Consider the following 9,110-nt stretch of genomic DNA (forward strand, 5'->3'; position numbering starts at 1 on the left):
ATTCCTGTGATTTCAAAGCTGAATTTTTAGCATCATTACTCCTTCAGAAATCATTCAAATAGTCTGATTTGCAGCTGAAAAAAATATATATATATAATATTATTATTATTATTATTATTATTATTATTATGTTGAGCATTTATTTGAAATAGAAATCTTTTGCAACATTATAAATGTCTTTATCATCACTTTTGTTCAATTTAAAGCATCCTTGCTAAATAAAAATATTAATTTATATAAACCCCCCCCCCAAAAAAAAATTTATACTGACTCCAAGTTTTGAATGGTATAGTGTGTAATGTTACAAAAGCTTTGGAACTTTCTATTCATCAAAGAATCATGAAAAAAATAAATGTTTTAAATATTGATTGTAGAATTAATAATATTCAGAAATGTTTCTTGAGCAGCAAATCAGCATATTAGAATGATTTCTGAGGATCATGTGACACTGAAGACTGGAGTAATGATGCTGAAAATACAGCTGCGCATCACAGAAATAAATTACAGTTTAACACATATTCACATAGAAAGCAGTTATTTTAAATAGTAAAAATATCCACAATATTACTGCTTTTGCTGTATTTTGGATCAAATAAATACAGGCCTTGTGATCAGAAGAGACTTCATTTAAAAACAAAAATCTTACTGTTCAGAAACTTTTGACTGGTAGTGTATTAGTCCGTCGCCTACATTTATGCAACCGTAACCATTTGTGCTTGACAAACAGCAAGAAACGAAAAAGTCTAAATGAACACTGTCGGAGGTGTCCTCTTGAGAAGCAATAGGCTCTGTCCTGGAACAGGGACGGTGACGTGGGCATTATGACGTCTGTTCAGGTTGTGATCGTTTTATATCAATACGTCTGTCGTGTGTCTCCAGAGGACGCGGCTGCTTTAAAATGATGTACAGAGAAAATATGACACAAATAAGCACAAATAGCCGTCGGGGAATGTAGCACACATGTACCTGTCGTATCCACCGCCTCATGCGCTTTTACAGAGACTAGATGTACCAGAATCACACGTACATCCTTGCGTGTATGTGCGTGCCAGTGGACAGATCAGCTTCCATCATGTGTGAATCTCACGAACATGAAGCCTGCTGTAGGAGCCATGCCACAGGCACGCTTTTGACGTTTGGTCAATCCATCTCGAGTGGTCCCAAGTTGCTTAACTGTTTTAAATTTTTCTCATTTTTGAGTGATTAACTCTGTCTATTGGCATTGTAAAACACCAATTTTGTACGTACTTGGTTTAACCACAGTGGTCGTCTTTGTGTCACGGTGCAGAACAAATTTTGGGTCATTTATGGAAACCTCAGTGTCTTGGCTCAGAAAAAATCTCAAGACTGGTCTCTTTATATACATAACAGCATGCTGAGTAAAATGGTACCCAATTTTCCCATGTCGGCAATTTTGGGCATCTTGCAATTTTGAATAAAATGCAGTTTTGGAGCAGTGCCACCTTGTGGTCAAAAATATATATATATGAGCCAAATTTGGCTCAGATCATCTTCAGACCATGCCGGCAAAAAATTATGGGTTTCATGTCATTAACTGAAATGGTTTTACCTTAATGCATCAATTTTGATGGCATGATGCCAAACTGCATCTAAAGCTGTATCTCTGCAAAGCTTTGACACCGAACTTTATGTGTGACCTCACACTGACCACACCACATCAATTTGATGACAGTGCTACCTATTGGTGAGAAGTGATGAACCATTAAATCATACTGATTTTATGATTTTTCAGCCAGTTTGAGTAAAATCACCTTAAAATGTCTTTAATCACTCACTGTTCCGTTTGTTCTGGTTCCCCTTGTAATGATTGCTTCTTATTCTGCCTCTGTTGTGCTTGGCCCCTTAATTGCTGCTTGCATCTATATTTACAGTTAGACTTAAAATTTAAGTCTAAGTTCATGTTCATATATCTTGAAATGTGCATTAATTTGAGATAAGTTCTTGATTCAAGGAGCTTCAGGACCATCTTAAGCCGGTGATTTTTCTGAGGTAGGAAACTGAGGTTTCCATAAACATCTGTATGACCCAAAATTTGTTGTGCGCCATGACAAAAGACGACCACCGTGGTTAAATGAAGTAAAATATAAATTAAAAATGGTGGCTTTGCAATCCCAATAGATGGAGATAATCACTAAAATAATAAAAAATGGTCAATTAACTCCGTTGGACCACTTGGGATATTCCAGTTACAACTAATTATAATGTCTAGAATTTTTGGGAGGAATTTTTTATTTTTTTTTATTTTGTGAGATTCATCACTCTGATATCTGGCATTTTCTTTTCCACTTGTTTCAGTTAATTTTTTCAGAAAGAACCATTGTTATTCTCCATTAAAGCGTGCCTTGTTGTGCCCCCCCCCCAAAAAAAACAAACAAACAAACAAACCAATAATCAGCGTGTTTTAATACAACAATGGCAATCAGAAACTAAAACCTGCTTAGTCCAAAAGTTTATGTGTAAATTTCGAGGTAGTAGAGATTGTAGGTGCCTAGAAAACAGCATTGACCCAACAATGCTAAAATCATCAATCCTGCTTTAGCAAAGTGCTGTTCATGAACCAACTTCCGTCAGTCAAATTGGATGCGCACTTACGAAGTTTCCTCAGGCTTTGCTAATATTTTCCCTCTGATTGTGACGTCTAATGAATCAACCCATGGTGTTTATCTCAGGGTTATAGAGAAGAAGTGATTGTAATCATCTGAGAAGCTTAAACCTGTACATTCACAAACAAGTCTTTCTTTGCCAAAACGTCATGTTTTGAGACGATCGTCTCACAGTGTAATGATGAAGCACTTAGTTTCTTTTCTTTTATCTTGTATGATGATGCCAAAGAAAAGTAAGTCAGCATATGCTCTGAAGTGGATATAAACTTTGGGTCTGGATCTTCTGAAGATCTCAGCTTGCACTGATATCCACCCGTACACTCCTGGATCGCATCATCAATCGAGCATCGTCTTCATCCGCGATCACATACGTGAGCTCCAGTGATGCTCTGTCCATAAATGTTTCATTTATGAGACACAAGCATCTGATATGTAGCGTACGTGATTGAAGGGTTAGTTCACACAACCCCTGTTCTTTTCCATACAGTGAAAGGGTCCAAAACGGACAAAAAAAGTAGTCCATGCGCTACATTCCAAGTCTTCTGGTGATGCTTCGCCCAAACTGAAGCATCTATTTACCGAAAACCTTCCCCAGTCACCATAGATCTTGGCAAGTATGCGAATAGCATCGTAACCAAAGGACTTTTCATCAGAAGACTAGAATATACAGCACACAAATCACTGTCATTTTGTGTTGCACAGAAGAGTCGTTCAGGTTTGGAAGGATGCCGTGGTGGAGGAACGACGGCCGAATTGCTTCACTTCCTCACTGGCTTCAACCGTGACGGCCGTCTGCTGTATCTGTACAGAACACAGACAGCAACCTGTACAGATTTCATGTATCTTAGCTGCTTTAATAGGAACTAATCATAGCTCTGGTCATTTGCCGTTCTCTGGTTCAGTATGCACCCAACGCAAACATGGAATACTGTGCCTTTAGTGACTTAGTTTCAGCCTCCTGCAAGAGTTCACGCTTCTTTATCATGCTTCGTTACCGTTCTTGAACCAAAACTATAACATATACTCTACGTAATCTCTGTAATTGTTCAGCTTCTGTGCAATCATTTTCCTCCCATGACAAGTAGATCCCGACACTCTATTGTTGTTAGTGAACCGTCTGCTTGAACGACAAAGGGTAACCAGTCTTTGCATTTGGTTATTCTTTGGTCTCTTCTGTTGGCTTTCCCTGGAAGGGTGAATAGCTGGAAATTGAGACGATCATGGGGTGTGCGATAGTGACAGCAACAACAAAAAAAGTACTCAATATTTTATGGGATTTTTGTTTCTAAAGATAATTAGATGATTTGTAGTGTGTTTTTGTGTTGATACATTGGCTGGATTTAAGCCTGTCATGGCTTACAAAGACGTTCATATTCTCTTTGTTGGCAGCAGTGACAGAAATTAACTTTTCTAAAAAACTGTCCATCTAAAGTGGCATTTATATGTATTTATACAGACTGTTCAATGCAGCCCGGAGGTGGCATGAATGCAGTTACACTGCAATTACAAATGCACTGTGTCCTAACCAAACACAACGCGACAGGATTCCAGTGACAACCAATTTGTCAGTCCACACCAGACGTGACACGGTTATGCGACGCAACCAAGCGGCAACCTCCTGCTCTCTCTCGTGAAGCCAACAAGGAAGTGACTTAAACTGTAATTCATCAACTGGCCGCTTGAGGCTGGCTGCAAAAGGGAGTCAATTCCATTGACTCTCCATGTTAAAATGCCCAACTTTACAGCAGAAAAAATGTTTACAGCCTGGTTCAAAAAATGATTTTGGTCTATATAGCTTATTTTGCCCTTCGTGACAACTGTGAGGGGGTGATTTTTTTTTATAACTCATTCGTTTAAATTATATTAAGCCTTAAAGTTCTGCATAATTAGGGGCGTGGCCACTTGAGTGACAGGTGGATTGCCGCTGCTGTCACCACCGTCGAGATAGGTGAGCGTGGTTTCAGCAACCAGCTCCCGCCTTTTTGCCCATTTTCGATTATCCGGGAGTGACATGCGGTGATGCGCTGCCAAGATGGCGACGGCTGGCTCCGCCTACTTTAGTCTTCAAAAACGCTCTTCGGAAACCTTTGGGTGACGTCACGGACACTACGTCTATGTTTTTATACAATCTATGGACGCAACAAAATCAATCAAATTTCACAGCCAATCAGAAGCATGTGTGGGCGGAGCCTCTCTGCAAGCTCACTGCCTTCCCAATGAAATGAATGTTTGTGTAGTTCATAAATATTAAACCTTTTTAAAAGTATACTTAGTTATGAAAGTTATGAAAAACGCTTGTTGGTTTGCATTGAGGTCACAGTTTAAACTGTGTTAATTGTAATTTATTTTCAATAAGCGAGGTAAACTAGATTGTTTTTTTCAGTATGGCTATAAAGGTCACGCAAAATGATATTCAAACTTACATTAGACACTTTTAACGTTGAATAAAGCACATAATCAGTACCTGAGATCCATTGAGAAAGTAAAGTGAATATATGATTGGGCCCATGACGGCCCATTCATACATTCTTCTAATGGAACTGATTATTGAAGAAAAGTCATATTTCATCCACAGAAATAAAGTAAAGCCAATTTGTAGGACCATTACCCTTTTTTTTGCATTTATAAAGATGTCTGGACATCTTATTATTATTAAAGTCAGCATGAATAAGATTCATTACAGAAAGTACTTTTAAGCTTTTAAGGGTTTCTTTAATGGTTTTTGGTGAAGTGTGACCCTCCCGAGCTTCACCCAAATATCCTTTAGTGTTGTCGTTCACTTCCGATGCTCCGTTCAGTTGTGGGTCAACTCCTGCAGCGCCTCAGAAACCCATCGTGAAGATCTCTCGCTTGTCCAGCTGCAGCTTTCGCTGTCATATCAAAGTCCAAACTCTCCTGTCTCGTTTACTATGCAGCGTAATTTTCAAACAAGCCCCTGCGTTCGAGCAGTTTTTTTCTGTCGTCCTCTCTTGAAAGAGTAAATGAGGCGTAGGAGAGGTGAAGCACTTGCAGACCATTTAAGAATCGCACGTGTCCTGTATCTTCCGCTCGACACGGTTAGGATACGATGATATGAATGTTGCAGGAGTTTATCCTTCTATGTTCTTTGTTTCAAAGAATGTTGTGCCATTTGTTAATAGCAGAGAAAACTATTGAACATATAATTAGAAATAAAGAAGAGCTATTTTAAATTATTTTAGGCTTTTTTTGCAATATTTATTTTCTTGTATTGGAAATCTTTATAGAAGGAAAAAAGACAAGTATTTTTCATCTGTGCAAAAACCTATTTTTCCTTTTTGTACATTTTCCATGTTAAGCAGTCTTTAGAGCAATATAATGTTCATGTGACTGTATGTGCATGCTGTTTGTGATGCCTTAATAACAGCTCCCGTCCCATCATCGCCAGTGCAGTCAATAAAGCTGTGCTTTCTGTCTAATGACTCTGTGCTCTCTGTCGCTACACCACACGCATAAAACACAAACATACCCCAGAAGAATAATAATTTTCAGTAACAGTGTTTTAGAGGGAGGATTTTAGTGGACTGTTATCCCAGTAGGTGGGGACAAATAACTGTTTTCATGAGGGAGTCATTGAATCATTCATTCAACTGATTCATTCAGGAGTGAAACAGACATACTTGGTGGTGTCAGATTGTGTCAAAGCAACTGAACAGCATTAATTAGGAAAACAGTGTGTCAATAATGCAAAATGACAATAGTAAACACTCATTTTTCAGTTAAAGGCAGTAAATCATATAGTTAATTAAACTACGTCATCATGCAGCTCAGTTCAGTTTAAATAGTATCTGTGCAATAATTTGCAATCAAGTCAACGATATCGCTGGAAATGAAGTGTCCCCAACTAAGCAATCCAGAGGCAACAGCGGCAAGGAACCAAAACTCCATCGGTGACAGAATGGAGAAAAAACCTAGGGAGAAACCAGGCTCAGTTGGGGGGCCAGTTCTCCTCTGACCAGACGAAACCAGCAGTTTAATTCCAGGCTGCAGCAAAGTCAGATTGTGCAGAAGAATCATCTGTTTCCTGTGGTCTTGTCCCGGTGGTCGTCTGAGACAAGGTCTTTACAGGGGGTCTGTCTCTGGGGCTCTAGTTGTCCTGGTCTCCGCTGTCTTTCAGGGCTGTAGAGGTCCTTTCTAGGTGCTGATACACCATCTGGGCTGGATACGTACTGGATCCGGGTGACTGCAGTGACAATCTGACTTGGATACAGACTGGATCTGGTGGCTACGGTGACCTCGGAATAAGAGAGAAACAGACTAATATTAGCGTAGATGACATTCTTCTAACGATGTAGCAAGTACATCGGGTGTTATGGGACGTGTTCCCGGTTCTGGTCTAATTAATGCAGCCTAAAAATCCTTTAACGGATTTGGATATTAGAAGTGTATTAGTGTGTTATGTGTAAGCCAGGTTAAAGAGATGGGTCTTTAATCTAGATTTAAACTGCAAGAGTATGTCTGCCTCCAGAACAATGTTAGGTAGGTTATTCCAGAGTTTGGCCCCTAAATAGGAAAAGGATCTGCCACCTGCAATTGATTTTGATATTCTAGGTATTATCAAATTGCCAGAGTTTTGAGAACACAGCGAACATGGAGGACTATAATGTAACAAGAGCATGTTTAAATACAGAGGTGCTAAACCATTCAGGGCTTTATAAGTAATAAGCAAGATTTTAAAATCTAGACGATGTTTGATAGGGACCCAGTGCAGTGTTGACAGAACTGGGCTAATATGGTCATACTTCCTGGTTCTAGTAAGAACTCTAGCTGCTGCATTTTGCACTAGCTGGAGTTTGTTTATTAAGCGTGCAAAAAAACCACCCAATAAAGCATTACAATAATCTAACCTTGAGGTCATAAACACATGAATTAACATTTCTGCAATTGACATTGAGAGCATAGGTCATAATTTAAATATATTTTTGAGATGGAAAAAATGCAGTTTTACAAATGCTAGAAACATGGCTTTCTAAGGAAAGGTTGCTATCAAATAGCACACCTAGGTTCCTAACTGATGATGAAGAATTGACAGAGCAGCCATCAAGTCTTAGAAAGTGTTCTAGGTTATTACATGCAGAGTTTAGGTCCTATAATTAACACCTCTGTTTTTTTCAGAATTTAGCAGTAAGAAATGACTCTTCATCCAGTTTTTTATATCGACTATCCATAACGCTAGTTTTTCAAATTGATATGTTTCGCCAGGCCGCGAAGAAATATAGAGCCGAGTATCATCAGCCTAACAGTGAAAGCTAACACAATGTTTCCTGATGATATCTCCCAAGGGTAACATGTAAAGCGTGAAGAGTAACGGCCCTAGTACTGAGCCTTGAGGTACTCCATATTGCACTTGTGATCGATATGATACCTCTTCATTCACTGCAACGAATTGATGGTGGTAAGTTATTAGGTTATTTTTAACGCCAGTTTTTGTTAATAATGGAATAACTAAGTCACTACTAAAGTGTTAAGAATACAGTAAATCAAACAAAATGGACATGACTTGCATAAGCATACACACAGCCAGGAAATGAAACATACTTGTGTGCCGTTTAGTCCTATGTACACTGTAAAACTGTTTTGAGTATTACAGTTTTTCCCACATTTGATAAATCTTTGGAATAAAACTGTAAAACACAAAGCTCTTAAAATCGCTAGCCAAAAACAAACACTGGATTCGTGTTTACATGAAGACGTCTACCCACCAACAACACTGATGTGAACTGCTGTAAATATCCCATCAGTAGCTTTAGACCTTCTGCATTGGCAGTAATGTTACTGTAATATATATCTACACGAATATACATAATCACACACATGCAATACAATGCAGGAGATTTTTTTAGGGGCACACACAAAAATAAATAAATAATTAAACATATTGTGGGGACATGGCCAGAACAAAGGCGGGGAGACACTTGTTTGCAGTCATAAAAGGAGTTTACTGACTTACAAAAAACATTAAAGTTGACTCTCCTCATGGAGTCCCCAACCAGAACTAACTCTTGAGAAGCAGATTAAGCCCTTTTTACACCCAATGGGGTCGAACCATCTCATAAGAACTCAGGGAAAACAACATAAAAATAAACTCATCAATTCAACATAAAATTCAAAATAAATTAACATCAGTTTAACCTAAATAAATACAAAAATAAACAATATATGATATTTATTATACAATCAAAAAAAAATAAATCCTCTAACACTAGCTTGCTCTATTCATTATCTGTTTCTTTTTTATTTACATATTAAAAACAACAACAACAACAACAAAAACCTTGCTACATGTACTGCATTAGGCTGAGACCTGTCATAGCACTTGTATATCATTGATCTTTTGTTAATTCTGATTGCTTCCATTGTCCTCAACTGTAAGTCGCTTTGCATAATATATGTAATATAAATTATTATATATATTGCTTCCAAATAAGTTAAACATACGTTCTTGAATTGTGATGGCAAATCAAGGCT

This window comes from Cyprinus carpio, chromosome B21 (assembly GCF_018340385.1).
Source record: "Cyprinus carpio isolate SPL01 chromosome B21, ASM1834038v1, whole genome shotgun sequence".
NCBI classification, from domain to species: Eukaryota; Metazoa; Chordata; class Actinopteri; order Cypriniformes; family Cyprinidae; genus Cyprinus; species Cyprinus carpio.